The 25,377-nt window shown below is 52.3% G+C and overlaps 2 long non-coding RNA genes, 51 other non-coding genes and 5 pseudogenes across 53 annotated transcripts; all 58 read right to left on the bottom strand.

Annotated features, from left to right (window-relative positions):
* Positions 1–675: 675 nt before the first annotated feature.
* On the bottom strand, positions 676–837 carry LOC120434630. The gene has a single exon (XR_005609231.1). It is a non-coding gene; the product is annotated as a U1 spliceosomal RNA (small nuclear RNA).
* Positions 838–1,018: 181 nt separating this feature from the next.
* LOC120434587 lies at positions 1,019–1,179 on the bottom strand. The gene has a single exon (XR_005609195.1). It is a non-coding gene; the product is annotated as a U1 spliceosomal RNA (small nuclear RNA).
* Positions 1,180–1,358: 179 nt separating this feature from the next.
* LOC120434597 lies at positions 1,359–1,519 on the bottom strand. Its single transcript, XR_005609204.1, has one exon. It is a non-coding gene; the product is annotated as a U1 spliceosomal RNA (small nuclear RNA).
* Positions 1,520–1,699: 180 nt separating this feature from the next.
* On the bottom strand, positions 1,700–1,862 carry LOC120434623. Its single transcript, XR_005609224.1, has one exon. It is a non-coding gene; the product is annotated as a U1 spliceosomal RNA (small nuclear RNA).
* A 181-nt stretch (positions 1,863–2,043) lies between these two features.
* On the bottom strand, positions 2,044–2,205 carry LOC116335102. Its single transcript, XR_004200611.2, has one exon. It is a non-coding gene; the product is annotated as a U1 spliceosomal RNA (small nuclear RNA).
* A 179-nt stretch (positions 2,206–2,384) lies between these two features.
* On the bottom strand, positions 2,385–2,543 carry LOC120434585. The gene has a single exon (XR_005609193.1). It is a non-coding gene; the product is annotated as a U1 spliceosomal RNA (small nuclear RNA).
* Positions 2,544–2,723: 180 nt separating this feature from the next.
* On the bottom strand, positions 2,724–2,887 carry LOC120434625. Its single transcript, XR_005609226.1, has one exon. It is a non-coding gene; the product is annotated as a U1 spliceosomal RNA (small nuclear RNA).
* Positions 2,888–3,067: 180 nt separating this feature from the next.
* LOC120434576 lies at positions 3,068–3,228 on the bottom strand. The gene has a single exon (XR_005609184.1). It is a non-coding gene; the product is annotated as a U1 spliceosomal RNA (small nuclear RNA).
* Positions 3,229–4,131: 903 nt separating this feature from the next.
* Positions 4,132–4,532, bottom strand: LOC116335095. The gene is made up of 3 exons (XR_005609027.1): positions 4,400–4,532; positions 4,239–4,327; positions 4,132–4,159 (listed from the first exon to the last, which is right to left on the bottom strand). It is a non-coding gene; the product is annotated as an uncharacterized LOC116335095 (long non-coding RNA).
* Positions 4,533–4,691: 159 nt separating this feature from the next.
* On the bottom strand, positions 4,692–4,855 carry LOC120434621. Its single transcript, XR_005609220.1, has one exon. It is a non-coding gene; the product is annotated as a U1 spliceosomal RNA (small nuclear RNA).
* A 180-nt stretch (positions 4,856–5,035) lies between these two features.
* Positions 5,036–5,197, bottom strand: LOC120434633. The gene has a single exon (XR_005609234.1). It is a non-coding gene; the product is annotated as a U1 spliceosomal RNA (small nuclear RNA).
* Positions 5,198–5,378: 181 nt separating this feature from the next.
* On the bottom strand, positions 5,379–5,541 carry LOC120434580. Its single transcript, XR_005609188.1, has one exon. It is a non-coding gene; the product is annotated as a U1 spliceosomal RNA (small nuclear RNA).
* Positions 5,542–5,720: 179 nt separating this feature from the next.
* Positions 5,721–5,882, bottom strand: LOC116335104. Its single transcript, XR_004200613.2, has one exon. It is a non-coding gene; the product is annotated as a U1 spliceosomal RNA (small nuclear RNA).
* A 178-nt stretch (positions 5,883–6,060) lies between these two features.
* On the bottom strand, positions 6,061–6,221 carry LOC120434641. The gene has a single exon (XR_005609242.1). It is a non-coding gene; the product is annotated as a U1 spliceosomal RNA (small nuclear RNA).
* A 180-nt stretch (positions 6,222–6,401) lies between these two features.
* LOC120434616 lies at positions 6,402–6,585 on the bottom strand (annotated as a pseudogene).
* A 1,094-nt stretch (positions 6,586–7,679) lies between these two features.
* Positions 7,680–7,842, bottom strand: LOC120434591. The gene has a single exon (XR_005609199.1). It is a non-coding gene; the product is annotated as a U1 spliceosomal RNA (small nuclear RNA).
* A 182-nt stretch (positions 7,843–8,024) lies between these two features.
* LOC120434636 lies at positions 8,025–8,185 on the bottom strand. The gene has a single exon (XR_005609236.1). It is a non-coding gene; the product is annotated as a U1 spliceosomal RNA (small nuclear RNA).
* Positions 8,186–8,365: 180 nt separating this feature from the next.
* On the bottom strand, positions 8,366–8,527 carry LOC120434639. The gene has a single exon (XR_005609240.1). It is a non-coding gene; the product is annotated as a U1 spliceosomal RNA (small nuclear RNA).
* A 180-nt stretch (positions 8,528–8,707) lies between these two features.
* On the bottom strand, positions 8,708–8,868 carry LOC120434589. The gene has a single exon (XR_005609197.1). It is a non-coding gene; the product is annotated as a U1 spliceosomal RNA (small nuclear RNA).
* Positions 8,869–9,047: 179 nt separating this feature from the next.
* LOC120434582 lies at positions 9,048–9,208 on the bottom strand. Its single transcript, XR_005609190.1, has one exon. It is a non-coding gene; the product is annotated as a U1 spliceosomal RNA (small nuclear RNA).
* A 181-nt stretch (positions 9,209–9,389) lies between these two features.
* LOC120434599 lies at positions 9,390–9,547 on the bottom strand. The gene has a single exon (XR_005609206.1). It is a non-coding gene; the product is annotated as a U1 spliceosomal RNA (small nuclear RNA).
* Positions 9,548–9,728: 181 nt separating this feature from the next.
* Positions 9,729–9,889, bottom strand: LOC120434602. Its single transcript, XR_005609209.1, has one exon. It is a non-coding gene; the product is annotated as a U1 spliceosomal RNA (small nuclear RNA).
* A 179-nt stretch (positions 9,890–10,068) lies between these two features.
* Positions 10,069–10,229, bottom strand: LOC120434640. The gene has a single exon (XR_005609241.1). It is a non-coding gene; the product is annotated as a U1 spliceosomal RNA (small nuclear RNA).
* Positions 10,230–10,409: 180 nt separating this feature from the next.
* On the bottom strand, positions 10,410–10,571 carry LOC120434632. Its single transcript, XR_005609233.1, has one exon. It is a non-coding gene; the product is annotated as a U1 spliceosomal RNA (small nuclear RNA).
* A 179-nt stretch (positions 10,572–10,750) lies between these two features.
* Positions 10,751–10,896, bottom strand: LOC120434610 (annotated as a pseudogene).
* Positions 10,897–11,389: 493 nt separating this feature from the next.
* LOC116311786 lies at positions 11,390–11,877 on the bottom strand. The gene is made up of 3 exons (XR_005609026.1): positions 11,748–11,877; positions 11,584–11,672; positions 11,390–11,504 (listed from the first exon to the last, which is right to left on the bottom strand). It is a non-coding gene; the product is annotated as an uncharacterized LOC116311786 (long non-coding RNA).
* A 162-nt stretch (positions 11,878–12,039) lies between these two features.
* Positions 12,040–12,201, bottom strand: LOC120434648. Its single transcript, XR_005609250.1, has one exon. It is a non-coding gene; the product is annotated as a U1 spliceosomal RNA (small nuclear RNA).
* A 180-nt stretch (positions 12,202–12,381) lies between these two features.
* LOC116316761 lies at positions 12,382–12,545 on the bottom strand. Its single transcript, XR_004199185.2, has one exon. It is a non-coding gene; the product is annotated as a U1 spliceosomal RNA (small nuclear RNA).
* A 180-nt stretch (positions 12,546–12,725) lies between these two features.
* LOC116316720 lies at positions 12,726–12,886 on the bottom strand. The gene has a single exon (XR_004199176.2). It is a non-coding gene; the product is annotated as a U1 spliceosomal RNA (small nuclear RNA).
* A 180-nt stretch (positions 12,887–13,066) lies between these two features.
* On the bottom strand, positions 13,067–13,230 carry LOC116316716. The gene has a single exon (XR_004199175.2). It is a non-coding gene; the product is annotated as a U1 spliceosomal RNA (small nuclear RNA).
* A 180-nt stretch (positions 13,231–13,410) lies between these two features.
* Positions 13,411–13,571, bottom strand: LOC120434578. Its single transcript, XR_005609186.1, has one exon. It is a non-coding gene; the product is annotated as a U1 spliceosomal RNA (small nuclear RNA).
* A 180-nt stretch (positions 13,572–13,751) lies between these two features.
* On the bottom strand, positions 13,752–13,912 carry LOC116316755. Its single transcript, XR_004199182.2, has one exon. It is a non-coding gene; the product is annotated as a U1 spliceosomal RNA (small nuclear RNA).
* A 180-nt stretch (positions 13,913–14,092) lies between these two features.
* Positions 14,093–14,256, bottom strand: LOC116335098. Its single transcript, XR_004200607.2, has one exon. It is a non-coding gene; the product is annotated as a U1 spliceosomal RNA (small nuclear RNA).
* Positions 14,257–14,437: 181 nt separating this feature from the next.
* On the bottom strand, positions 14,438–14,599 carry LOC120434596. The gene has a single exon (XR_005609203.1). It is a non-coding gene; the product is annotated as a U1 spliceosomal RNA (small nuclear RNA).
* A 179-nt stretch (positions 14,600–14,778) lies between these two features.
* LOC116316703 lies at positions 14,779–14,942 on the bottom strand. The gene has a single exon (XR_004199172.2). It is a non-coding gene; the product is annotated as a U1 spliceosomal RNA (small nuclear RNA).
* Positions 14,943–15,121: 179 nt separating this feature from the next.
* Positions 15,122–15,287, bottom strand: LOC120434637. Its single transcript, XR_005609238.1, has one exon. It is a non-coding gene; the product is annotated as a U1 spliceosomal RNA (small nuclear RNA).
* Positions 15,288–15,467: 180 nt separating this feature from the next.
* LOC120434577 lies at positions 15,468–15,627 on the bottom strand. Its single transcript, XR_005609185.1, has one exon. It is a non-coding gene; the product is annotated as a U1 spliceosomal RNA (small nuclear RNA).
* A 179-nt stretch (positions 15,628–15,806) lies between these two features.
* LOC120434598 lies at positions 15,807–15,967 on the bottom strand. Its single transcript, XR_005609205.1, has one exon. It is a non-coding gene; the product is annotated as a U1 spliceosomal RNA (small nuclear RNA).
* A 180-nt stretch (positions 15,968–16,147) lies between these two features.
* On the bottom strand, positions 16,148–16,331 carry LOC120434615 (annotated as a pseudogene).
* Positions 16,332–17,421: 1,090 nt separating this feature from the next.
* LOC120434629 lies at positions 17,422–17,583 on the bottom strand. The gene has a single exon (XR_005609230.1). It is a non-coding gene; the product is annotated as a U1 spliceosomal RNA (small nuclear RNA).
* Positions 17,584–17,761: 178 nt separating this feature from the next.
* Positions 17,762–17,924, bottom strand: LOC120434642. The gene has a single exon (XR_005609243.1). It is a non-coding gene; the product is annotated as a U1 spliceosomal RNA (small nuclear RNA).
* A 180-nt stretch (positions 17,925–18,104) lies between these two features.
* Positions 18,105–18,264, bottom strand: LOC120434608. The gene has a single exon (XR_005609215.1). It is a non-coding gene; the product is annotated as a U1 spliceosomal RNA (small nuclear RNA).
* A 181-nt stretch (positions 18,265–18,445) lies between these two features.
* On the bottom strand, positions 18,446–18,607 carry LOC120434649. The gene has a single exon (XR_005609251.1). It is a non-coding gene; the product is annotated as a U1 spliceosomal RNA (small nuclear RNA).
* A 180-nt stretch (positions 18,608–18,787) lies between these two features.
* On the bottom strand, positions 18,788–18,948 carry LOC120434607. The gene has a single exon (XR_005609214.1). It is a non-coding gene; the product is annotated as a U1 spliceosomal RNA (small nuclear RNA).
* A 181-nt stretch (positions 18,949–19,129) lies between these two features.
* LOC120434590 lies at positions 19,130–19,289 on the bottom strand. Its single transcript, XR_005609198.1, has one exon. It is a non-coding gene; the product is annotated as a U1 spliceosomal RNA (small nuclear RNA).
* Positions 19,290–19,468: 179 nt separating this feature from the next.
* On the bottom strand, positions 19,469–19,629 carry LOC120434588. The gene has a single exon (XR_005609196.1). It is a non-coding gene; the product is annotated as a U1 spliceosomal RNA (small nuclear RNA).
* Positions 19,630–19,809: 180 nt separating this feature from the next.
* LOC116316743 lies at positions 19,810–19,972 on the bottom strand. The gene has a single exon (XR_005609247.1). It is a non-coding gene; the product is annotated as a U1 spliceosomal RNA (small nuclear RNA).
* Positions 19,973–20,151: 179 nt separating this feature from the next.
* LOC116311787 lies at positions 20,152–20,313 on the bottom strand. The gene has a single exon (XR_005609223.1). It is a non-coding gene; the product is annotated as a U1 spliceosomal RNA (small nuclear RNA).
* Positions 20,314–20,493: 180 nt separating this feature from the next.
* Positions 20,494–20,655, bottom strand: LOC116311788. The gene has a single exon (XR_005609222.1). It is a non-coding gene; the product is annotated as a U1 spliceosomal RNA (small nuclear RNA).
* A 180-nt stretch (positions 20,656–20,835) lies between these two features.
* LOC116335099 lies at positions 20,836–20,998 on the bottom strand. The gene has a single exon (XR_004200608.2). It is a non-coding gene; the product is annotated as a U1 spliceosomal RNA (small nuclear RNA).
* A 180-nt stretch (positions 20,999–21,178) lies between these two features.
* Positions 21,179–21,369, bottom strand: LOC116335100 (annotated as a pseudogene).
* A 1,093-nt stretch (positions 21,370–22,462) lies between these two features.
* LOC120434622 lies at positions 22,463–22,626 on the bottom strand. Its single transcript, XR_005609221.1, has one exon. It is a non-coding gene; the product is annotated as a U1 spliceosomal RNA (small nuclear RNA).
* Positions 22,627–22,805: 179 nt separating this feature from the next.
* LOC116335101 lies at positions 22,806–22,970 on the bottom strand. The gene has a single exon (XR_004200610.2). It is a non-coding gene; the product is annotated as a U1 spliceosomal RNA (small nuclear RNA).
* A 178-nt stretch (positions 22,971–23,148) lies between these two features.
* On the bottom strand, positions 23,149–23,311 carry LOC120434643. Its single transcript, XR_005609244.1, has one exon. It is a non-coding gene; the product is annotated as a U1 spliceosomal RNA (small nuclear RNA).
* A 180-nt stretch (positions 23,312–23,491) lies between these two features.
* On the bottom strand, positions 23,492–23,653 carry LOC120434645. Its single transcript, XR_005609246.1, has one exon. It is a non-coding gene; the product is annotated as a U1 spliceosomal RNA (small nuclear RNA).
* A 177-nt stretch (positions 23,654–23,830) lies between these two features.
* On the bottom strand, positions 23,831–23,993 carry LOC120434624. The gene has a single exon (XR_005609225.1). It is a non-coding gene; the product is annotated as a U1 spliceosomal RNA (small nuclear RNA).
* Positions 23,994–24,172: 179 nt separating this feature from the next.
* LOC120434628 lies at positions 24,173–24,335 on the bottom strand. The gene has a single exon (XR_005609229.1). It is a non-coding gene; the product is annotated as a U1 spliceosomal RNA (small nuclear RNA).
* Positions 24,336–24,515: 180 nt separating this feature from the next.
* Positions 24,516–24,660, bottom strand: LOC120434611 (annotated as a pseudogene).
* Between the last annotated feature and the right edge of the window lie 717 nt (positions 24,661–25,377).

Below are 25,377 nucleotides of genomic sequence, written 5' to 3'. Positions count from 1 at the left end.
ATAACCAAAACAACACGAAAACAAAACAGGGCAAAACAAAATCAAACAAACAAGATCAACAAAACAAGACAGCAGCAGAGCAGGCGCCCGACTCTCTACGTAACCAAAGCAGGCGGTTGGTCCCCGAGAGGGCACGGCAGCAATCAAACCCTACAAATAAGAAAAAGGCAAAACTAACCTTAATCTTCTTTAATTTACAAAACTAGCAGCTATAAAATAAGCGGCTTACCCCAGAACTTGGGCGCTGTACTGCACGGCGGATGCACTCACGCGTCTCCTCACCACGGCTGGAGCAAAGGAAAGAAAAACAGCCGCGCTGTAGCGGGCCGCAGAAATATAACTACTAATTGCCGGCGTTAGGGAGAAATCAGAAATCGAAGGGAGACCTACCTGTAGCAATCACATGACCTGATCGCCTCAGTAATTTAACCAACAAGCCAGCGTCTACCGCTGTATCGCACCAGAAGCTCGGGAGGAAATAATCCAACGAGAAAACCCGGCTTCCCTTTATACAGGTACACGCCCTGTAATCAATATACAGGTGGGCTCCTGTTAACGTGCCAGCGCGGAGCAAGCACACACAGAGAGAGAGAGAAGCAGTAGCGCAAGTGGGGGCGGAAGAGAAAGGAAAAGCGAGTAGCCCCTCCGGCTACATTTGCTTTTGGACACAAGAGTGAGGGAGAGCGCGAACGCAGTCCCCACTACCACAAATTATGCAGTTGAGATTCCCGCATTTGGGGAACCCACAGGGGTCAGCACAACCGCAGTGCAATGGCTGAGCCTCACCCTGGGTGAACCACCTTCGTGATCATGGTATCTCCTCTGCCAGGTAAGTATGAGTTGGCAGTGTGGGAGACAGGGGTCCCCTTTCCACATGCAGCACTCTGGCTGATGGTGCCTAACACGCATAATGCCTGAATCCAGTGACGGTGAGCACGCCATTGCATTTTGTCCCAGTTCAAAGGCCAGACGGAGAGAAGAGCAGACACATGGATCTTTGCTTTTGGACACAAGAGTGAGGGGAGAGCGCGAATGAGTCCCCACTACCACAAATTATGCAGTTGAGATTCCCGCATTTGGGGAACTCACAGGGGTCAGCACAACCGCAGTGCAATGGCTGAGCCTCGCCCTGGGTGAACCACCTTCGTGATCATGGTATCTCCCCTGCCAGGTAAGTATGAGTTGGCAGTGTGGGAGACAGGGGTCCCCTTTCCACATGCAGCACTCTGGCTGATGGTGCCTAACACGCATAATGCCTGAATCCAGTGACGGTGAGCACGCCATTGCATTTTGTCCCAGTTCAAAGGCCAGACGGAGAGAAGAGCAGACACATGGATCTTTGTTTTTGGACACAAGAGTGAGGGAGAGCGAACGCAGTCCCCCACTACCACAAATTATGCAGTTGAGATTCCCGCATTTGGGGAATTCACAGGGGTCAGCACAACCGCAGTGCAATGACTGAGCCTCGCCCTGGGCGAACACATTCGTGATCATGGTATCTCCCCTGCCAGGTAAGTATGAGTTGGCAGTGTGGGAGACAGGGGTCCCCTTTCCACATGCAGCACTCTGGCTGATGGTGCCTAACACGCATAATGCCTGAATCCAGTGACGGTGAGCACGCCATTGCATTTTGTCCCAGTTCAAAGGCCAGGCGGAGAGAAGAGCAGACACATGGATCTTTGCTTTTGGACACAAGAGTGAGGGAGAGCGCGAACGCAGATCCCCACTACCACAAATTATGCAGTTGAGATTCCCGCATTTGGGGAATTCACAGGGGTCAGCACAACCGCAGTGCAATGGCTGAGCCTCGCCCTGGGTGAACCACCTTCGTGATCATGGTATCTCCCCTGCCAGGTAAGTATGAGTTGGCAGTGTGGGAGACAGGGGTCCCCTTTCCACATGCAGCACTCTGGCTGATGGTGCCTAACACGCATAATGCCTGAATCCAGTGACGGTGAGCACGCCATTGCATTTTGTCCCAGTTCAAAGGCCAGACGGAGAGAAGAGCAGACACATGGATCTTTGTTTTTGGACACAAGAGTGAGGGGAGAGCACGAACGCAGTCCCCACTACCACAAATTATGCAGTTGAGATTCCCGCATTTGGGGAATTCACAGGGGTCAGCACAACCGCAGTGCAATGGCTGAGCCTCGCCCTGGGTGAACCACATTCGTGATCATGGTATCTCCCCTGCCAGGTAAGTATGAGTTGGCAGTGTGGGAGACAGGGGTCCCTTTCCACATGCAGCACTCTGGCTGATGGTGCCTAACACGCATAATGCCTGAATCCAGTGACGGTGAGCACGCCATTGCATTTTGTCCCAGTTCAAAGGCCAGACGGAGAGAAGAGCAGACACATGGATCTTTGCTTTTGGACACAAGAGTGAGGGAGAGCGAACGAGTCCCCACTACCACAAATTATGCAGTTGAGATTCCCGCATTTGGGGAATTCACAGGGGTCAGCACAACCGCAGTGCAATGGCTGAGCCTCGCCCTGGGTGAACCACCTTCGTGATCATGGTATCTCCCCTGCCAGGTAAGTATGAGTTGGCAGTGTGGGAGACAGGGGTCCCCTTTCCACATGCAGCACTCTGGCTGATGGTGCCTAACACGCATAATGCCTGAATCCAGTGACGGTGAGCACGCCATTGCATTTTGTCCCAGTTCAAAGGCCAGACGGAGAGAAGAGCAGACACATGGATCTTTGCTTTTGGACACAAGAGTGAGGGGAGAGCGCGAACGCAGATCCCCACTACCACAAATTATGCAGTTGAGATTCCCGCATTTGGGGAATTCACAGGGGTCAACACAACCGCAGTGCAATGGCTGAGCCTCGCCCTGGGTGAACCACATTCGTGATCATGGTATCTCCCCTGCCAGGTAAGTATGAGTTGGCAGTGTGGGAGACAGGGGTCCCCTTTCCACATGCAGCACTCTGGCTGATGGTGCCTAACACGCATAATGCCTGAATCCAGTGACGGTGAGCACGCCATTGCATTTTGTCCCAGTTCAAAGGCCAGACGGAGAGAAGAGCAGACACATGGATCTTTGCTTTTGGACACAAGAGTGAGGGAGAGCGCGAACGAGTCCCCACTACCACAAATTATGCAGTTGAGATTCCCGCATTTGGGGAATTCACAGGGGTCAGCACAACCGCAGTGCAATGGCTGAGCCTCGCCCTGGGTGAACCACCTTCGTGATCATGGTATCTCCCCTGCCAGGTAAGTATGAGTTGGCAGTGTGGGAGACAGGGGTCCCCTTTCCACATGCAGCACTCTGGCTGATGGTGCCTAACACGCATAATGCCTGAATCCAGTGACGGTGAGCACGCCATTGCATTTTGTCCCAGTTCAAAGGCCAGACGGAGAGAAGAGCAGACACATGGATCTTTGCTTTTGGACACAAGAGTGAGGGGAGCCTTGAACGCAGTCCCCCACTACCACAAATTATGCAGTTGAGATTCCCGCATTTGGGGAATTCACAGGGTCAGCACAACCACACAAAGGAAACCTACTACAGTCTTTTCACCTGGTGCTGTACAACAAAAGAAGCGTGGAAAACGACCCACCACCTACGGTCCCACAGCCGCTGGTAGATCCTCCGTCCACTACAATAAAAATACAGAACATACACATTAAAAGGTGAAAAACATGGGACACAAACAGGCTCTCAACCTACAAAACAAAAAAAAAAACAATTAAAGGAAAACCAAAGTCTGTGATACAACACACCCAGATATACACCACAGAGCACTGGTTAGAAATACTTTTGCTCGGGCGAACCAGCCCACAGCTGGTGCTGGGTCCGATTGTCCTTGGTCTGCTCGGTCTCACACAACTTCCCACAGCTGGGAGAAAGGGGAGAGGCAGTACCAGTTTGTATAACCAGCCCAATATACAGCCGAGAATCGCCCCGGCCAGCCACAAAAAGCTGGAGCGAACGATAGTCCAAGAGGGCGTGGCAAGGCAAGCTACAAGGAAAAACCGGGCCGCCGACAGATTGACCGTAATATAACCAAAACAACACGAAAACAAAACAGGGCAAAACAAAATCAAACAAACAAGATCAACAAAACAAGACAGCAGCAGAGCAGGCGCCCGACTCTCTCACGTAACCAAAGCAGGCGGTTGGTCCCGAGAGGGCACGGCAGCAATCAAACCCTACAAATAAGAAAAAGGCAAAACTAACCTTAATCTTCTTTAATTTACAAAACTAGCAGCTATAAAATAAGCGGCTTACCCCAGAACTTGGAGGCGCTGTACTGCACGGCGGATGCACTCACGCGTCTCCTCACCACGGCTGGAGCAAAGGAAAGAAAAACAGCCGCGCTGTAGCGGGCATGAAATATAACTACTAATTGCCGGCGTTAGGGAGAAATCAGAAATCGAAGGGAGACCTACCTGTAGCAATCACATGACCTGATCGCCTCAGTAATTTAACCAACAAGCCAGCGTCTACCGCTGTATCGCACCAGAAGCTCGGGAGGAAATAATCCAACGAGAAAACCCGGCTTCCCTTTATACAGGTACACGCCGCCCTGTAATCAATATACAGGTGGGCTCCTGTTAACGTAAGCGCGCAGCGGGAGCAAGCACAGGAGAGAGAGAGAGAAAGCAGTAGCGCAAGTGGGGGCGGAAGAGAAAGGAAAAGCGAGTAGCCCCTCCGGCTACATTTGCTTTTGGACACAAGAGTGAGGGGAGAGCGCGAACGCAGTCCCCCACTACCACAAATTATGCAGTTGAGATTCCCGCATTTGGGGAACCCACAGGGGTCAGCACAACCGCAGTGCAATGGCTGAGCCTCACCCTGGGTGAACCACCTTCGTGATCATGGTATCTCCTCTGCCAGGTAAGTATGAGTTGGCAGTGTGGGAGACAGGGGTCCCCTTTCCACATGCAGCACTCTGGCTGATGGTGCCTAACACGCATAATGCCTGAATCCAGTGACGGTGAGCACGCCATTGCATTTTGTCCCAGTTCAAAGGCCAGACGGAGAGAAGAGCAGACACATGGATCTTTGCTTTTGGACACAAGAGTGAGGGAGAGCGCGAACGCAGTCCCCACTACCACAAATTATGCAGTTGAGATTCCCGCATTTGGGGAATTCACAGGGGTCAGCACAACCGCAGTGCAATGACTGAGCCTCGCCCTGGGCGAACCACATTCGTGATCATGGTATCTCCCCTGCCAGGTAAGTATGAGTTGGCAGTGTGGGAGACAGGGGTCCCCTTTCCACATGCAGCACTCTGGCTGATGGTGCCTAACACGCATAATGCCTGAATCCAGTGACGGTGAGCACGCCATTGCATTTTGTCCCAGTTCAAAGGCCAGACGGAGAGAAGAGCAGACACATGGATCTTTGTTTTTGGACACAAGAGTGAGGGGAGAGCGCGAACGCAGTCCCCACTACCACAAATTATGCAGTTGAGATTCCCGCATTTGGGGAATTCACAGGGGTCAGCACAACCGCAGTGCAATGACTGAGCCTCGCCTCTGGGCGAACCACATTCGTGATCATGGTATCTCCCCTGCCAGGTAAGTATGAGTTGGCAGTGTGGGAGACAGGGGTCCCTTTCCACATGCAGCACTCTGGCTGATGGTGCCTAACACGCATAATGCCTGAATCCAGTGACGGTGAGCACGCCATTGCATTTTGTCCCAGTTCAAAGGCCAGACGGAGAGAAGAGCAGACACATGGATCTTTGCTTTTGGACACAAGAGTGAGGGGAGAGCGAACGCAGTCCCCCACTACCACAAATTATGCAGTTGAGATTCCCGCATTTGGGGAATTCACAGGGGTCAGCACAACCGCAGTGCAATGGCTGAGCCTCGCCCTGGGCGAACCACCTTCGTGATCATGGTATCTCCCCTGCCAGGTAAGTATGAGTTGGCAGTGTGGGAGACAGGGGTCCCTTTCCACATGCAGCACTCTGGCTGATGGTGCCTAACACGCATAATGCCTGAATCCAGTGACGGTGAGCACGCCATTGCATTTTGTCCCAGTTCAAAGGCCAGACGGAGAGAAGAGCAGACACATGGATCTTTGCTTTTGGACACAAGAGTGAGGGAGAGCGAACGCAGTCCCCCACTACCACAAATTATGCAGTTGAGATCCCGCATTTGGGGAATTCACAGGGGTCAGCACAACCGCAGTGCAATGGCTGAGCCTCGCCCTGGGCGAACCACCTTCGTGATCATGGTATCTCCCCTGCCAGGTAAGTATGAGTTGGCAGTGTGGGAGACAGGGGTCCCCTTTCCACATGCAGCACTCTGGCTGATGGTGCCTAACACGCATAATGCCTGAATCCAGTGACGGTGAGCACGCCATTGCATTTTGTCCCAGTTCAAAGGCCAGACGGAGAGAAGAGCAGACACATGGATCTTTGCTTTTGGACACAAGAGTGAGGGAGAGCGAACGCAGTCCCCACTACCACAAATTATGCAGTTGAGATTCCCGCATTTGGGGAATTCACAGGGGTCAGCACAACCACACAAAGGAAACCTACTACAGTCTTTTCACCTGGTGCTGTACAACAAAAGAAGCGTGGAAAACGACCCACCACCCACGGTCCCACAGCCGCTGGTAGATCCTCCGTCCACTACAATAAAAATACAGAACATACACATTAAAAGGTGAAAAACATGGGACACAAACAGGCTCTCAACCTACAAAACAAAAAAAAAGAAACAATTAAAGGAAAACCAAAGTCTGTGATACAACACACCCAGATATACACCACAGAGCACTGGTTAGAAATACTTTTGCTCGGCGAACCAGCCCACAGCTGGTGCTGGGTCCGATTGTCCTTGGTCTGCTCGGTCTCACACAACTTCCCACAGCTGGGAGAAAGGGAGAGGCAGTACCAGTTTGTATAACCAGCCCAATATACAGCCGAGAATCGCCCGCCAGCCACAAAAAGCTGGAGCGAACGATAGTCCAAGAGGGCGTGGCAAGGCAAGCTACAAGGAAAAACCGGGCCGCCGACAGATTGACCGTAATATAACCAAAACAACACGAAAACAAAACAGGGCAAAACAAAATCAAACAAACAAGATCAACAAAACAAGACAGCAGCAGAGCAGGCGCCCGACTCTCTCGTAACCAAAGCAGGCGGTTGGTCCCGAGAGGGCACGGCAGCAATCAAACCCTACAAATAAGAAAAAGGCAAAACTAACCTTAATCTTCTTTAATTTACAAAACTAGCAGCTATAAAATAAGCGGCTTACCCCAGAACTTGGGCGCTGTACTGCACGGCGGATGCACTCACGCGTCTCCTCACCACGGCTGGAGCAAAGGAAAGAAAAACAGCCGCGCTGTAGCGGGCCGCAGAAATATAACTACTAATTGCCGACGTTAGGGAGAAATCAGAAATCGAAGGGGAGACCTACCTGTAGCAATCACATGACCTGATCGCCTCAGTAATTTAACCAACAAGCCAGCGTCTACCGCTGTATGGCACCAAAAGCTCGGGAGGAAATAATCCAAGGAGAAAACCCGGCTTCCCTTTATACAGGTACACGCCGCCCTGTAATCAATATACAGGTGGGCTCCTGTTAACGTAAGCGCGCAGCGGGAGCAAGCACAGGAGAGAGAGAGAGAAAGCAGTAGCGCAAGTGGGGGCGGAAGAGAAAGGAAAAGCGAGTAGCCCCTCCGGCTACATTTGCTTTTGGACACAAGAGTGAGGGAGAGCGCGAACATGAGTCCCCACTACCACAAATTATGCAGTTGAGATTCCCGCATTTGGGGAACCCACAGGGGTCAGCACAACCGCAGTGCAATGGCTGAGCCTCACCCTGGGTGAACCACCTTCGTGATCATGGTATCTCCTCTGCCAGGTAAGTATGAGTTGGCAGTGTGGGGAGACAGGGGTCCCCTTTCCACATGCAGCACTCTGGCTGATGGTGCCTAACACGCATAATGCCTGAATCCAGTGACGGTGAGCACGCCATTGCATTTTGTCCCAGTTCAAAGGCCAGACGGAGAGAAGAGCAGACACATGGATCTTTGCTTTTGGACACAAGAGTGAGGGGAGGCGCGAACGCAGTCCCCACTACCACAAATTATGCAGTTGAGATTCCCGCATTTGGGGAACTCACAGGGGTCAGCACAACCGCAGTGCAATGGCTGAGCCTCGCCCTGGGTGAACCACCTTCGTGATCATGGTATCTCCCCTGCCAGGTAAGTATGAGTTGGCAGTGTGGGAGACAGGGGTCCCCTTTCCACATGCAGCACTCTGGCTGATGGTGCCTAACACGCATAATGCCTGAATCCAGTGACGGTGAGCACGCCATTGCATTTTGTCCCAGTTCAAAGGCCAGACGGAGAGAAGAGCAGACACATGGATCTTTGTTTTTGGACACAAGAGTGAGGGAGAGCGCGAACGCAGTCCCCACTACCACAAATTATGCAGTTGAGATTCCCGCATTTGGGGAATTCACAGGGGTCAGCACAACCGCAGTGCAATGACTGAGCCTCGCCCTGGGCGAACCACATTCGTGATCATGGTATCTCCTCTGCCAGGTAAGTATGAGTTGGCAGTGTGGGAGACAGGGGTCCCCTTTCCACATGCAGCACTCTGGCTGATGGTGCCTAACACGCATAATGCCTGAATCCAGTGACAGTGAGCACGCCATTGCATTTTGTCCCAGTTCAAAGGCCAGACGGAGAGAAGAGCAGACACATGGATCTTTGCTTTTGGACACAAGAGTGAGGGGAGAGCGAGCACGATCCCCCACTACCACAAATTATGCAGTTGAGATTCCCGCATTTGGGGAATTCACAGGGTCAGCACAACCGCAGTGCAATGGCTGAGCCTCGCCCTGGGTGAACCACCTTCGTGATCATGGTATCTCCCCTGCCAGGTAAGTATGAGTTGGCAGTGTGGGAGACAGGGGTCCCCTTTCACATGCAGCGCTCTGGCTGATGGTGCCTAACACGCATAATGCCTGAATCCAGTGACGGTGAGCACGCCATTGCATTTTGTCCCAGTTCAAAGGCCAGACGGAGAGAAGAGCAGACACATGGATCTTTGCTTTTGGACACAAGAGTGAGGGAGAGCGCGACGCAGTCCCCACTACCACAAATTATGCAGTTGAGATTCCCGCATTTGGGGAATTCACAGGGGTCAACACAACCGCAGTGCAATGACTGAGCCTCGCCCTGGGCGAACCACATTCGTGATCATGGTATCTCCCCTGCCAGGTAAGTATGAGTTGGCAGTGTGGGAGACAGGGGTCCCCTTTCCACATGCAGCACTCTGGCTGATGGTGCCTAACACGCATAATGCCTGAATCCAGTGACGGTGAGCACGCCATTGCATTTTGTCCCAGTTCAAAGGCCAGACGGAGAGAAGAGCAGACACATGGATCTTTGCTTTTGGACACAAGAGTGAGGGGAGAGCGAATGAGTCCCCCTACCACAAATTATGCAGTTGAGATTCCCGCATTTGGGGAATTCACAGGGGTCAGCACAACCGCAGTGCAATGGCTGAGCCTCGCCCTGGGTGAACCACCTTCGTGATCATGGTATCTCCCCTGCCAGGTAAGTATGAGTTGGCAGTGTGGGAGACAGGGGTCCCCTTTCCACATGCAGCACTCTGGCTGATGGTGCCTAACACGCATAATGCCTGAATCCAGTGACGGTGAGCACGCCATTGCATTTTGTCCCAGTTCAAAGGCCAGACGGAGAGAAGAGCAGACACATGGATCTTTGTTTTTGGGACACAAGAGTGAGGGAGAGCACGAACGCAGTCCCCACTACCACAAATTATGCAGTTGAGATTCCGCATTTGGTGAATTCACAGGGGTCAGCACAACCGCAGTGCAATGACTGAGCCTCGCTCTGGGCGAACCACATTCGTGATCATGGTATCTCCCCTGCCAGGTAAGTATGAGTTGGCAGTGTGGGAGACAGGGGTCCCCTTTCCACATGCAGCACTCTGGCTGATGGTGCCTAACACGCATAATGCCTGAATCCAGTGACGTGAGCACGCCATTGCATTTTGTCCCAGTTCAAAGGCCAGACGGAGAGAAGAGCAGACACATGGATCTTTGCTTTTGGACACAAGAGTGAGGGAGAGCGCGAACGCAGTCCCCACTACCACAAATTATGCAGTTGAGATTCCCGCATTTGGGGAATTCACAGGGGTCAGCACAACCGCAGTGCAATGGCTGAGCCTCGCCCTGGGCGAACCACCTTGTGATCATGGTATCTCCCCTGCCAGGTAAGTATGAGTTGGCAGTGTGGGAGACAGGGGTCCCCTTTCCACATGCAGCACTCTGGCTGATGGTGCCTAACACGCATAATGCCTGAATCCAGTGACGGTGAGCACGCCATTGCATTTTGTCCCAGTTCAAAGGCCAGACGGAGAGAAGAGCAGACACATGGATCTTTGCTTTTGGACACAAGAGTGAGGGGAGAGCGCGAACGCAGTCCCCCACTACCACAAATTATGCAGTTGAGATCCCGCATTTGGGGAATTCACAGGGGTCAGCACAACCGCAGTGCAATGGCTGAGCCTCGCCTGGGCGAACCACCTTCGTGATCATGGTATCTCCCCTGCCAGGTAAGTATGAGTTGGCAGTGTGGGAGACAGGGTCCCCTTTCCACATGCAGCACTCTGGCTGATGGTGCCTAACACGCATAATGCCTGAATCCAGTGACGGTGAGCACGCCATTGCATTTTGTCCCAGTTCAAAGGCCAGACGGAGAGAAGAGCAGACACATGGATCTTTGCTTTTGGACACAAGAGTGAGGGGAGAGCGCGAACGCAGTCCCCCACTACCACAAATTATGCAGTTGAGATTCCCGCATTTGGGGAATTCACAGGGGTCAGCACAACCACACAAAGGAAACCTACTACAGTCTTTTCACCTGGTGCTGTACAACAAAGAAGCGTGGAAAATCCGACCCACCACCCACGGTCCCACAGCCGCTGGTAGATCCTCCGTCCACTACAATAAAAATACAGAACATACACATTAAAAGGTGAAAAACATGGGACACAAACAGGCTCTCAACCTACAAAACAAAAAAAAGAAACAATTAAAGGAAAACCAAAGTCTGTGATACAACACACCCAGATATACACCACAGAGCACTGGTTAGAAATACTTTTGCTCGGCGAACCAGCCCACAGCTGGTGCTGGGTCCGATTGTCCTTGGTCTGCTCGGTCTCACACAACTTCCCACAGCTGGGAGAAAGGGGAGAGGCAGTACCAGTTTGTATAACCAGCCCAATATACAGCCGAGAATCGCCCCGGCCAGCCACAAAAAGCTGGAGCGAACGATAGTCCAAGAGGGCGTGGCAAGGCAAGCTACAAGGAAAAACCGGGCCGCCGACAGATTGACCGTAATATAACCAAAACAACACGAAAACAAAACAGGGCAAAACAAAATCAAACAAACAAGATCAACAAAACAAGACAGCAGCAGAGCAGGCGCCCGACTCTCTACGTAACCAAAGCAGGCGGTTGGTCCCCGAGAGGGCACGGCAGCAATCAAACCCTACAAATAAGAAAAAGGCAAAACTAACCTTAATCTTCTTTAATTTACAAAACTAGCAGCTATAAAATAAGCGGCTTACCCCAGAACTTGGAGGCGCTGTACTGCACGGCGGATGCACTCACGCGTCTCCTCACCACGGCTGGAGCAAAGGAAAGAAAAACAGCCGCGCTGTAGCGGGCCGCAGAAATATAACTACTAATTGCCGACGTTAGGGAGAAATCAGAAATCGAAGGGGAGACCTACCTGTAGCAATCACATGACCTGATCGCCTCAGTAATTTAACCAACAAGCCAGCGTCTACCGCTGTATCGCACCAGAAGCTCGGGAGGAAATAATCCAACGAGAAAACCCGGCTTCCCTTTATACAGGTACACGCCGCCTGTAATCAATATACAGGTGGGCTCCTGTTAACGTAAGCGCAGCGGGAGCAAGCACAGGAGAGAGAGAGAGAAAGCAGTAGCGCAAGTGGGGCGGCGGAAGAGAAAGGAAAAAGCGAGTAGCCCCTCCGCCTACATTTGCTTTTGGACACAAGAGTGAGGGAGAGCGCTGACGCAGTCCCCACTACCACAAATTATGCAGTTGAGATTCCCGCATTTGGGGAACCCACAGGGGTCAGCACAACCGCAGTGCAATGGCTGAGCCTCACCCTGGGTGAACCACCTTCGTGATCATGGTATCTCCTCTGCCAGGTAAGTATGAGTTGGCAGTGTGGGAGACAGGGGTCCCCTTTCCACATGCAGCACTCTGGCTGATGGTGCCTAACACGCATAATGCCTGAATCCAGTGACGGTGAGCACGCCATTGCATTTTGTCCCAGTTCAAAGGCCAGACGGAGAGAAGAGCAGACACATGGATCTTTGCTTTTGGACACAAGAGTGAGGGGAGAGCGCGAACGCAGTCCCCCACTACCACAAATTATGCAGTTGAGATTCCCGCATTTGGGGAACTCACAGGGGTCAGCACAACCGCAGTGCAATGGCTGAGCCTCGCCCTGGGTGAACCACCTTCGTGATCATGGTATCTCCCCTGCCAGGTAAGTATGAGTTGGCAGTGTGGGAGACAGGGGTCCCCTTTCCACATGCAGCACTCTGGCTGATGGTGCCTAACACGCATAATGCCTGAATCCAGTGACGGTGAGCACGCCATTGCATTTTGTCCCAGTTCAAAGGCCAGACGGAGAGAAGAGCAGACACATGGATCTTTGTTTTTGGACACAAGAGTGAGGGAGAGCGCGAACGAGTCCCCACTACCACAAATTATGCAGTTGAGATTCCCGCATTTGGGGAATTCACAGGGGTCAGCACAACCGCAGTGCAATGACTGAGCCTCGCCCTGGGCGAACCACATTCGTGATCATGGTATCTCCTCTGCCAGGTAAGTATGAGTTGGCAGTGTGGGAGACAGGGGTCCCCTTTCCACATGCAGCACTCTGGCTGATGGTGCCTAACACGCATAATGCCTGAATCCAGTGACGGTGAGCACGCCATTGCATTTTGTCCCAGTTCAAAGGCCAGACGGAGAGAAGAGCAGACACATGGATCTTTGCTTTTGGACACAAGAGTGAGGGGAGAGCGCGAACGCAGTCCCCCACTACCACAAATTATGCAGTTGAGATTCCCGCATTTGGGGAATTCACAGGGGTCAGCACAACCGCAGTGCAATGGCTGAGCCTCGCCCTGGGTGAACCACCTTCGTGATCATGGTATCTCCCCTGCCAGGTAAGTATGAGTTGGCAGTGTGGGAGACAGGGGTCCCCTTTCCACATGCAGCGCTCTGGCTGATGGTGCCTAACACGCATAATGCCTGAATCCAGTGACGGTGAGCACGCCATTGCATTTTGTCCCAGTTCAAAGGCCAGACGGAGAGAAGAGCAGACACATGGATCTTTGCTTTTGGACACAAGAGTGAGGGAGAGCGCGAACGCAGTCCCCACTACCACAAATTATGCAGTTGAGATTCCCGCATTTGGGGAATTCACAGGGGTCAGCACAACCGCAGTGCAATGACTGAGCCTCGCCTGGGCGAACCACATTCGTGATCATGGTATCTCCCCTGCCAGGTAAGTATGAGTTGGCAGTGTGGGAGACAGGGGTCCCCTTTCCACATGCAGCACTCTGGCTGATGGTGCCTAACACGCATAATGCCTGAATCCAGTGACGGTGAGCACGCCATTGCATTTTGTCCCAGTTCAAAGGCCAGACGGAGAGAAGAGCAGACACATGGATCTTTGCTTTTGGACACAAGAGTGAGGGAGAGCGCGAACGAGTCCCCACTACCACAAATTATGCAGTTGAGATTCCCGCATTTGGGGAATTCACAGGGGTCAGCACAACCGCAGTGCAATGGCTGAGCCTCGCCCTGGGTGAACCACCTTCGTGATCATGGTATCTCCCCTGCCAGGTAAGTATGAGTTGGCAGTGTGGGAGACAGGGGTCCCCTTTCCACATGCAGCACTCTGGCTGATGGTGCCTAACACGCATAATGCCTGAATCCAGTGACGGTGAGCACGCCATTGCATTTTGTCCCAGTTCAAAGGCCAGACGGAGAGAAGAGCAGACACATGGATCTTTGTTTTTGGACACAAGAGTGAGGGGAGAGCACGAACGCAGTCCCCCACTACCACAAATTATGCAGTTGAGATTCCCGCATTTGGTGAATTCACAGGGGTCAGCACAACCGCAGTGCAATGACTGAGCCTCGCCCTGGGTGAACCACATTCGTGATCATGGTATCTCCCCTGCCAGGTAAGTATGAGTTGGCAGTGTGGGAGACAGGGGTCCCCTTTCCACATGCAGCACTCTGGCTGATGGTGCCTAACACGCATAATGCCTGAATCCAGTGACGGTGAGCACGCCATTGCATTTTGTCCCAGTTCAAAGGCCAGACGGAGAGAAGAGCAGACACATGGATCTTTGCTTTTGGACACAAGAGTGAGGGGAGAGCGCTTGACGCAGTCCCCACTACCACAAATTATGCAGTTGAGATTCCCGCATTTGGGGAATTCACAGGGGTCAGCACAACCGCAGTGCAATGGCTGAGCCTCGCCTGGGTGAACCACATTCGTGATCATGGTATCTCCCCTGCCAGGTAAGTATGAGTTGGCAGTGTGGGAGACAGGGGTCCCCTTTCCACATGCAGCACTCTGGCTGATGGTGCCTAACACGCATAATGCCTGAATCCAGTGACGGTGAGCACGCCATTGCATTTTGTCCCAGTTCAAAGGCCAGACGGAGAGAAGAGCAGACACATGGATCTTTGCTTTTGGACACAAGAGTGAGGGAGAGCGCGAACGCAGTCCCCCACTACCACAAATTATGCAGTTGAGATTCCCGCATTTGGGGAATTCACAGGGGTCAGCACAACCGCAGTGCAATGGCTGAGCCTCGCCCTGGGTGAACCACCTTCGTGATCATGGTATCTCCCCTGCCAGGTAAGTATGAGTTGGCAGTGTGGGAGACAGGGGTCCCTTTCCACATGCAGCACTCTGGCTGATGGTGCCTAACACGCATAATGCCTGAATCCAGTGACGGTGAGCACGCCATTGCATTTTGTCCCAGTTCAAAGGCCAGACGGAGAGAAGAGCAGACACATGGATCTTTGCTTTTGGACACAAGAGTGAGGGGAGAGCGCCTTGACGCAGTCCCCCACTACCACAAATTATGCAGTTGAGATTCCCGCATTTGGGGAATTCACAGGGGTCAGCACAACCGCAGTGCAATGGCTGAGCCTCGCCCTGGGTGAACCACCTTCGTGATCATGGTATCTCCCCTGCCAGGTAAGTATGAGTTGGCAGTGTGGGAGACAGGGGTCCCCTTTCCACATGCAGCACTCTGGCTGATGGTGCCTAACACGCATAATGCCTGAATCCAGTGACGGTGAGCACGCCATTGCATTTTGTCCCAGTTCAAAGGCCAGACGGAGAGAAGAGCAGACACATGGATCTTTGCTTTTGGACACAAGAGTGAGGGAGAGCGAACGCAGTCCCCACTACCACAAATTATGCAGTTGAGATTCCCGCATTTGGGGAATTCACAGGGGTCAGCACAACCGCAGTGCAATGGCTGAGCCTCGCCCTGGGTGAACCACATTCGTGATCATGGTATCTCCCCTGCCAGGTAAGTATGAGTTGGCAGTGTGGGAGACAGGGGTCCCCTTTCACATGCAGCACTCTGGCTGATGGTGCCTAACACGCATAATGCCTGAATCCAGTGACGGTGAGCACGCCATTGCATTTTGTCCCAGTTCAAAGGCCAGACGGAGAGAAGAGCAGACACATGGATCTTTGCTTTTGGACACAAGAGTGAGGGAGAGCGCGAACGATCCCCACTACTACAAAATTATGCAGTTGAGATTCCCGCATTTGGGGAATTCACAGGGGTCAGCACAACCGCAGTGCAATGGCTGAGCCTCGCCCTGGGTGAACCACCTTCGTGATCATGGTATCTCCCCTGCCAGGTAAGTATGAGTTGGCAGTGTGGGAGACAGGGGTCCCCTTTCCACATGCAGCACTCTGGCTGATGGTGCCTAACACGCATAATGCCTGAATCCAGTGACGGTGAGCACGCCATTGCATTTTGTCCCAGTTCAAAGGCCAGACGGAGAGAAGAGCAGACACATGGATCTTTGCTTTTGGACACAAGAGTGAGGGAGAGCGAACGCAGTCCCCACTACCACAAATTATGCAGTTGAGATTCCCGCATTTGGGGAATTCACAGGGGTCAGCACAACCACACAAAGGAAACCTACTACAGTCTTTTCACCTGGTGCTGTACAACAAAAGAAGCGTGGAAAACGACCCACCACCCACGGTCCCACAGCCGCTGGTAGATCCTCCGTCCACTACAATAAAAATACAGAACATACACATTAAAAGGTGAAAAACATGGGACACAAACAGGCTCTCAACCTACAAAACAAAAAAAAAACAATTAAAGGAAAACCAAAGTCTGTGATACAACACACCCAGATATACACCACAGAGCACTGGTTAGAAAATACTTTTGCTCGGCGAACCAGCCCACAGCTGGTGCTGGGTCCGATTGTCCTTGGTCTGCTCGGTCTCACACAACTTCCCACAGCTGGGAGAAAGGGAGAGGCAGTACCAGTTTGTATAACCAGCCCAATATACAGCCGAGAATCGCCCGGCCAGCCACAAAAAGCTGGAGCGAACGATAGTCCAAGAGGGCGTGGCAAGGCAAGCTACAAGGAAAAACCGGGCCACCGACAGATTGACCGTAATATAACCAAAACAACACGAAAACAAAACAGGGCAAAACAAAATCAAACAAACAAGATCAACAAAACAAGACAGCAGCAGAGCAGGCGCCCGACTCTCACGTAACCAAAGCAGGCGGTTGGTCCCGAGAGGGCACGGCAGCAATCAAACCCTACAAATAAGAAAAAGGCAAAACTAACCTTAATCTTCTTTAATTTACAAAACTAGCAGCTATAAAATAAGCGGCTTACCCCAGAACTTGAGGCGCTGTACTGCACGGGCGGATGCACTCACGCGTCTCCTCACCACGGCTGGAGCAAAGGAAAGAAAAACAGCCGCTGTAGCGGGCATGAAATATAACTACTAATTGCCGACGTTAGGGAGAAATCAGAAATCGAAGGGGAGACCTACCTGTAGCAATCACATGACCTGATCGCCTCAGTAATTTAACCAACAAGCCAGCGTCTACCGCTGTATCGCACCAGAAGCTCGGGAGGAAATAATCCAACGAGAAAACCGGCTTCCCTTTATACAGGTACACGCCGCCCTGTAATCAATATACAGGTGGGCTCCTGTTAACGTAAGCGCGCAGCGGGAGCAAGCACAGGAGAGAGAGAGAGAAAGCAGTAGCGCAAGTGGGGGCGGAAGAGAAAGGAAAAGCGAGTAGCCCCTCCGGCTACATTTGCTTTTGGACACAAGAGTGAGGGAGAGCGCGAACGCAGTCCCCACTACCACAAATTATGCAGTTGAGATTCCCGCATTTGGGGAACCCACAGGGGTCAGCACAACCGCAGTGCAATGGCTGAGCCTCACCCTGGGTGAACCACCTTCGTGATCATGGTATCTCCTCTGCCAGGTAAGTATGAGTTGGCAGTGTGGGAGACAGGGGTCCCCTTTCCACATGCAGCACTCTGGCTGATGGTGCCTAACACGCATAATGCCTGAATCCAGTGACGGTGAGCACGCCATTGCATTTTGTCCCAGTTCAAAGGCCAGACGGAGAGAAGAGCAGACACATGGATCTTTGCTTTTGGACACAAGAGTGAGGGGAGAGCGAACGCAGTCCCCACTACCACAAATTATGCAGTTGAGATTCCCGCATTTGGGGAACTCACAGGGGTCAGCACAACCGCAGTGCAATGGCTGAGCCTCGCCCTGGGTGAACCACCTTCGTGATCATGGTATCTCCCCTGCCAGGTAAGTATGAGTTGGCAGTGTGGGAGACAGGGGTCCCCTTTCCACATGCAGCACTCTGGCTGATGGTGCCTAACACGCATAATGCCTGAATCCAGTGACGGTGAGCACGCCATTGCATTTTGTCCCAGTTCAAAGGCCAGACGGAGAGAAGAGCAGACACATGGATCTTTGTTTTTGGACACAAGAGTGAGGGAGAGCGCGAATGAGTCCCCACTACCACAAATTATGCAGTTGAGATTCCCGCATTTGGGGAATTCACAGGGGTCAGCACAACCGCAGTGCAATGACTGAGCCTCGCCTGGGCGAACCACATTCGTGATCATGGTATCTCCTCTGCCAGGTAAGTATGAGTTGGCAGTGTGGGAGACAGGGGTCCCCTTTCCACATGCAGCACTCTGGCTGATGGTGCCTAACACGCATAATGCCTGAATCCAGTGACAGTGAGCACGCCATTGCATTTTGTCCCAGTTCAAAGGCCAGACGGAGAGAAGAGCAGACACATGGATCTTTGCTTTTGGACACAAGAGTGAGGGGAGAGCTTGAACGCAGTCCCCACTACCACAAATTATGCAGTTGAGATTCCCGCATTTGGGGAATTCACAGGGGTCAGCACAACCGCAGTGCAATGGCTGAGCCTCGCCCTGGGTGAACCACCTTCGTGATCATGGTATCTCCCCTGCCAGGTAAGTATGAGTTGGCAGTGTGGGAGACAGGGGTCCCTTTCCACATGCAGCGCTCTGGCTGATGGTGCCTAACACGCATAATGCCTGAATCCAGTGACGGTGAGCACGCCATTGCATTTTGTCCCAGTTCAAAGGCCAGGCGGAGAGAAGAGCAGACACATGGATCTTTGCTTTTGGACACAAGAGTGAGGGGAGAGCGCGACATGAGTCCCCACTACCACAAATTATGCAGTTGAGATTCCCGCATTTGGGGAATTCACAGGGGTCAGCACAACCGCAGTGCAATGACTGAGCCTCGCCTGGGCGAACCACATTCGTGATCATGGTATCTCCCCTGCCAGGTAAGTATGAGTTGGCAGTGTGGGAGACAGGGGTCCCCTTTCCACATGCAGCACTCTGGCTGATGGTGCCTAACACGCATAATGCCTGAATCCAGTGACGGTGAGCACGCCATTGCATTTTGTCCCAGTTCAAAGGCCAGACGGAGAGAAGAGCAGACACATGGATCTTTGCTTTTGGACACAAGAGTGAGGGGAGAGCGACACGAGTCCCCACTACCACAAATTATGCAGTTGAGATTCCCGCATTTGGGGAATTCACAGGGGTCAGCACAACCGCAGTGCAATGGCTGAGCCTCGCCCTGGGTGAACCACCTTCGTGATCATGGTATCTCCCCTGCCAGGTAAGTATGAGTTGGCAGTGTGGGAGACAGGGGTCCCCTTTCACATGCAGCACTCTGGCTGATGGTGCCTAACACGCATAATGCCTGAATCCAGTGACGGTGAGCACGCCATTGCATTTTGTCCCAGTTCAAAGGCCAGACGGAGAGAAGAGCAGACACATGGATCTTTGTTTTTGGACACAAGAGTGAGGGAGAGCACGAACGCAGTCCCCACTACCACAAATTATGCAGTTGAGATTCCCGATTTGGTGAATTCACAGGGGTCAGCACAACCGCAGTGCAATGACTGAGCCTCGCCCTGGGTGAACCACATTCGTGATCATGGTATCTCCCCTGCCAGGTAAGTATGAGTTGGCAGTGTGGGAGACAGGGGTCCCCTTTCCACATGCAGCACTCTGGCTGATGGTGCCTAACACGCATAATGCCTGAATCCAGTGACGGTGAGCACGCCATTGCATTTTGTCCCAGTTCAAAGGCCAGGCGGAGAGAAGAGCAGACACATGGATCTTTGCTTTTGGACACAAGAGTGAGGGGAGAGCCGAACGCAGTCCCCCACTACCACAAATTATGCAGTTGAGATTCCCGCATTTGGGGAATTCACAGGGGTCAGCACAACCGCAGTGCAATGGCTGAGCCTCGCCCTGGGTGAACCACATTCGTGATCATGGTATCTCCCCTGCCAGGTAAGTATGAGTTGGCAGTGTGGGAGACAGGGGTCCCCTTTCACATGCAGCACTCTGGCTGATGGTGCCTAACACGCATAATGCCTGAATCCAGTGACGGTGAGCACGCCATTGCATTTTGTCCCAGTTCAAAGGCCAGACGGAGAGAAGAGCAGACACATGGATCTTTGCTTTTGGACACAAGAGTGAGGGAGAGCGCGAACGCAGTCCCCACTACCACAAATTATGCAGTTGAGATTCCCGCATTTGGGGAATTCACAGGGGTCAGCACAACCGCAGTGCAATGGCTGAGCCTCGCCCTGGGTGAACCACCTTCGTGATCATGGTATCTCCCCTGCCAGGTAAGTATGAGTTGGCAGTGTGGGAGACAGGGGTCCCCTTTCCACATGCAGCACTCTGGCTGATGGTGCCTAACACGCATAATGCCTGAATCCAGTGACGGTGAGCACGCCATTGCATTTTGTCCCAGTTCAAAGGCCAGACGGAGAGAAGAGCAGACACATGGATCTTTGCTTTTGGACACAAGAGTGAGGGAGAGCGCGAACGCAGTCCCCACTACCACAAATTATGCAGTTGAGATTCCCGCATTTGGGGAATTCACAGGGGTCAGCACAACCGCAGTGCAATGGCTGAGCCTCGCCCTGGGTGAACCACCTTCGTGATCATGGTATCTCCCCTGCCAGGTAAGTATGAGTTGGCAGTGTGGGAGACAGGGGTCCCCTTTCCACATGCAGCACTCTGGCTGATGGTGCCTAACACGCATAATGCCTGAATCCAGTGACGGTGAGCACGCCATTGCATTTTGTCCCAGTTCAAAGGCCAGACGGAGAGAAGAGCAGACACATGGATCTTTGCTTTTGGACACAAGAGTGAGGGGAGAGCGCGAACGCAGTCCCCCACTACCACAAATTATGCAGTTGAGATTCCCGCATTTGGGGAATTCACAGGGGTCAGCACAACCGCAGTGCAATGGCTGAGCCTCGCCTGGGTGAACCACCTTCGTGATCATGGTATCTCCCCTGCCAGGTAAGTATGAGTTGGCAGTGTGGGAGACAGGGGTCCCCTTTCCACATGCAGCACTCTGGCTGATGGTGCCTAACACGCATAATGCCTGAATCCAGTGACGGTGAGCACGCCATTGCATTTTGTCCCAGTTCAAAGGCCAGACGGAGAGAAGAGCAGACACATGGATCTTTGCTTTTGGACACAAGAGTGAGGGGAGAGCGCGAACGCAGTCCCCCACTACCACAAATTATGCAGTTGAGATTCCCGCATTTGGGGAATTCACAGGGGTCAGCACAACCACACAAAGGAAACCTACTACAGTCTTTTCACCTGGTGCTGTACAACAAAAGAAGCGTGAAAACGACCCACCACCCACGGTCCCACAGCCGCTGGTAGATCCTCCGTCCACTACAATAAAAATACAGAACATACACATTAAAAGGTGAAAAACATGGGACACAAACAGGCTCTCAACCTACAAAACAAAAAAAAGAAACAATTAAAGGAAAACCAAAGTCTGTGATACAACACACCCAGATATACACCACAGAGCACTGGTTAGAAATACTTTTGCTCGGCGAACCAGCCCACAGCTGGTGCTGGGTCCGATTGTCCTTGGTCTGCTCGGTCTCACACAACTTCCCACAGCTGGGAGAAAGGGAGAGGCAGTACCAGTTTGTATAACCAGCCCAATATACAGCCGAGAATCGCCCGGCCAGCCACAAAAAGCTGGAGCGAACGATAGTCCAAGAGGGCGTGGCAAGGCAAGCTACAAGGAAAAACCGGACGCCGACAGATTGACCGTAATATAACCAAAACAACACGAAAACAAAACAGGGCAAAACAAAATCAAACAAACAAGATCAACAAAACAAGACAGCAGCAGAGCAGGCGCCCGACTCTCTCGTAACCAAAGCAGGCGGTTGGTCCCGAGAGAGGGCACGGCAGCAATCAAACCCTACAAATAAGAAAAAGGCAAAACTAACCTTAATCTTCTTTAATTTACAAAACTAGCAGCTATAAAATAAGCGGCTTACCCCAGAACTTGGAGGCGCTGTACTGCACGGCGGATGCACTCACGCGCCTCCTCACCACGGCTGGAGCAAAGGAAAGAAAACAGCCGCTGTAGCGGGCGCAGAAATATAACTACTAATTGCCGGCGTTAGGGAGAAATCAGAAATCGAAGGGGAGACCTACCTGTAGCAATCACATGACCTGATCGCCTCAGTAATTTAACCAACAAGCCAGCGTCTACCGCTGTATCGCACCAGAAGCTCGGGAGGAAATAATCCAACGAGAAACCCGGCTTCCCTTTATACAGGTACACGCCCGCCTGTGTAATCAATATACAGGTGGGCTCCTGTTAACATAAGCGCAGAGCGGGAGCAAGCACAGGAGAGAGAGAGAGAGAGAAAGCAGTAGCGCAAGTGGGGGCGAAGAGAAAGGAAAAGCGAGTAGCCCCTCCGGCTACATTTGCTTTTGGACACAAGAGTGAGGGGAGAGCGCGAACGCAGTCCCCCACTACCACAAATTATGCAGTTGAGATTCCCGCATTTGGGGAATTCACAGGGGTCAGCACAACCGCAGTGCAATGACTGAGCCTCGCCCTGGGCGAACCACATTCGTGATCATGGTATCTCCCCTGCCAGGTAAGTATGAGTTGGCAGTGTGGGAGACAGGGGTCCCCTTTCCACATGCAGCACTCTGGCTGATGGTGCCTAACACGCATAATGCCTGAATCCAGTGACGGTGAGCACGCCATTGCATTTTGTCCCAGTTCAAAGGCCAGACGGAGAGAAGAGCAGACACATGGATCTTTGCTTTTGGACACAAGAGTGAGGGAGAGCGCGAACGCAGTCCCCCACTACCACAAATTATGCAGTTGAGATTCCCGCATTTGGGGGAATTCACAGGGGTCAGCACAACCGCAGTGCAATGACTGAGCCTCGCCCTGGGCGAACCACATTCGTGATCATGGTATCTCCCCTGCCAGGTAAGTATGAGTTGGCAATGTGGGAGACAGGGGTCCCCTTTCCACATGCAGCACTCTGGCTGATGGTGCCTAACACGCATAATGCCTGAATCCAGTGACGGTGAGCACGCCATTGCATTTTGTCCCAGTTCAAAGGCCAGACGGAGAGAAGAGCAGACACATGGATCTTTGCTTTTGGACACAAGAGTGAGGGGAGCGCGAACGCAGTCCCCCACTACCACAAATTATGCAGTTGAGATTCCCGCATTTGGGGAATTCACAGGGGTCAGCACAACCGCAGTGCAATGGCTGAGCCTCGCCTGGGTGAACCACATTCGTGATCATGGTATCTCCCCTGCCAGGTAAGTATGAGTTGGCAGTGTGGGAGACAGGGGTCCCCTTTCCACATGCAGCACTCTGGCTGATGGTGCCTAACACGCATAATGCCTGAATCCAGTGACGGTGAGCACGCCATTGCATTTTGTCCCAGTTCAAAGGCCAGGCGGAGAGAAGAGCAGACACATGGATCTTTGCTTTTGGACACAAGAGTGAGAGGAGAGCGAACGCAGTCCCCCACTACCACAAATTATGCAGTTGAGATTCCCGCATTTGGGGAATTCACAGGGGTCAGCACAACCGCAGTGCAATGGCTGAGCCTCGCCCTGGGTGAACCACATTCGTGATCATGGTATCTCCCCTGCCAGGTAAGTATGAGTTGGCAGTGTGGGAGACAGGGGTCCCCTTTCACATGCAGCACTCTGGCTGATGGTGCCTAACACGCATAATGCCTGAATCCAGTGACGGTGAGCACGCCATTGCATTTTGTCCCAGTTCAAAGGCCAGACGGAGAGAAGAGCAGACACATGGATCTTTGCTTTTGGACACAAGAGTGAGGGGAGCGCGAACGCAGTCCCCACTACCACAAATTATGCAGTTGAGATTCCCGCATTTGGGGAATTCACAGGGGTCAGCACAACCGCAGTGCAATGGCTGAGCCTCGCCCTGGGTGAACCACCTTCGTGATCATGGTATCTCCCCTGCCAGGTAAGTATGAGTTGGCAGTGTGGGAGACAGGGGTCCCCTTTCCACATGCAGCACTCTGGCTGATGGTGCCTAACACGCATAATGCCTGAATCCAGTGACGGTGAGCACGCCATTGCATTTTGTCCCAGTTCAAAGGCCAGACGGAGAGAAGAGCAGACACATGGATCTTTGCTTTTGGACACAAGAGTGAGGGAGAGCGAACGCAGTCCCCCCACTACCACAAATTATGCAGTTGAGATTCCCGCATTTGGGGAATTCACAGGGGTCAGCACAACCGCAGTGCAATGGCTGAGCCTCGCCCTGGGTGAACCACCTTCGTGATCATGGTATCTCCCCTGCCAGGTAAGTATGAGTTGGCAGTGTGGGAGACAGGGGTCCCCTTTCACATGCAGCACTCTGGCTGATGGTGCCTAACACGCATAATGCCTGAATCCAGTGACGGTGAGCACGCCATTGCATTTTGTCCCAGTTCAAAGGCCAGACGGAGAGAAGAGCAGACACATGGATCTTTGCTTTTGGACACAAGAGTGAGGGGAGAGCGCGAACGCAGTCCCCACTACCACAAATTATGCAGTTGAGATTCCCGCATTTGGGGAATTCACAGGGGTCAGCACAACCACACAAAGGAAACCTACTACAGTCTTTTCACCTGGTGCTGTACAACAAAAGAAGCGTGGAAAACGACCCACCACCTCACGGTCCCACAGCCGCTGGTAGATCCTCCGTCCACTACAATAAAAATACAGAACATACACATTAAAAGGTGAAAAACATGGGACACAAACAGGCTCTCAACCTACAAAACAAAAAAAAAAGAAACAATTAAAGGAAAACCAAAGTCTGTGATACAACACACCCAGATATACACCACAGAGCACTGGTTAGAAATACTTTTGCTCGGGGCGAACCAGCCCACAGCTGGTGCTGGGTCCGATTGTCCTTGGTCTGCTCGGTCTCACACAACTTCCCACAGCTGGGAGAAAGGGAGAGGCAGTACCAGTTTGTATAACCAGCCCAATATACAGCCGAGAATCGCCCGCCAGCCACAAAAAGCTGGAGCGAACGATAGTCCAAGAGGGCGTGGCAAGGCAAGCTACAAGGAAAAACCGGGCACCGACAGATTGACCGTAATATAACCAAAACAACACGAAAACAAAACAGGGCAAAACAAAATCAAACAAACAAGATCAACAAAACAAGACAGCAGCAGAGCAGGCGCCCGACTCTCACGTAACCAAAGCAGGCGGTTGGTCCCGAGAGAGGCACGGCAGCAATCAAACCCTACAAATAAGAAAAAGGCAAAACTAACCTTAATCTTCTTTAATTTACAAAACTAGCAGCTATAAAATAAGCGGCTTACCCCAGAACTTGGGCGCTGTACTGCACGGCGGA

The sequence above is a fragment of the Oreochromis aureus genome, linkage group 18, assembly GCF_013358895.1.
Source record: "Oreochromis aureus strain Israel breed Guangdong linkage group 18, ZZ_aureus, whole genome shotgun sequence".
Taxonomy (NCBI): Eukaryota; Metazoa; Chordata; class Actinopteri; order Cichliformes; family Cichlidae; genus Oreochromis; species Oreochromis aureus.
The sequence above is the reverse complement of the archived record's forward strand: the minus strand, read 5'-3'. Positions and strand labels throughout refer to the sequence as shown.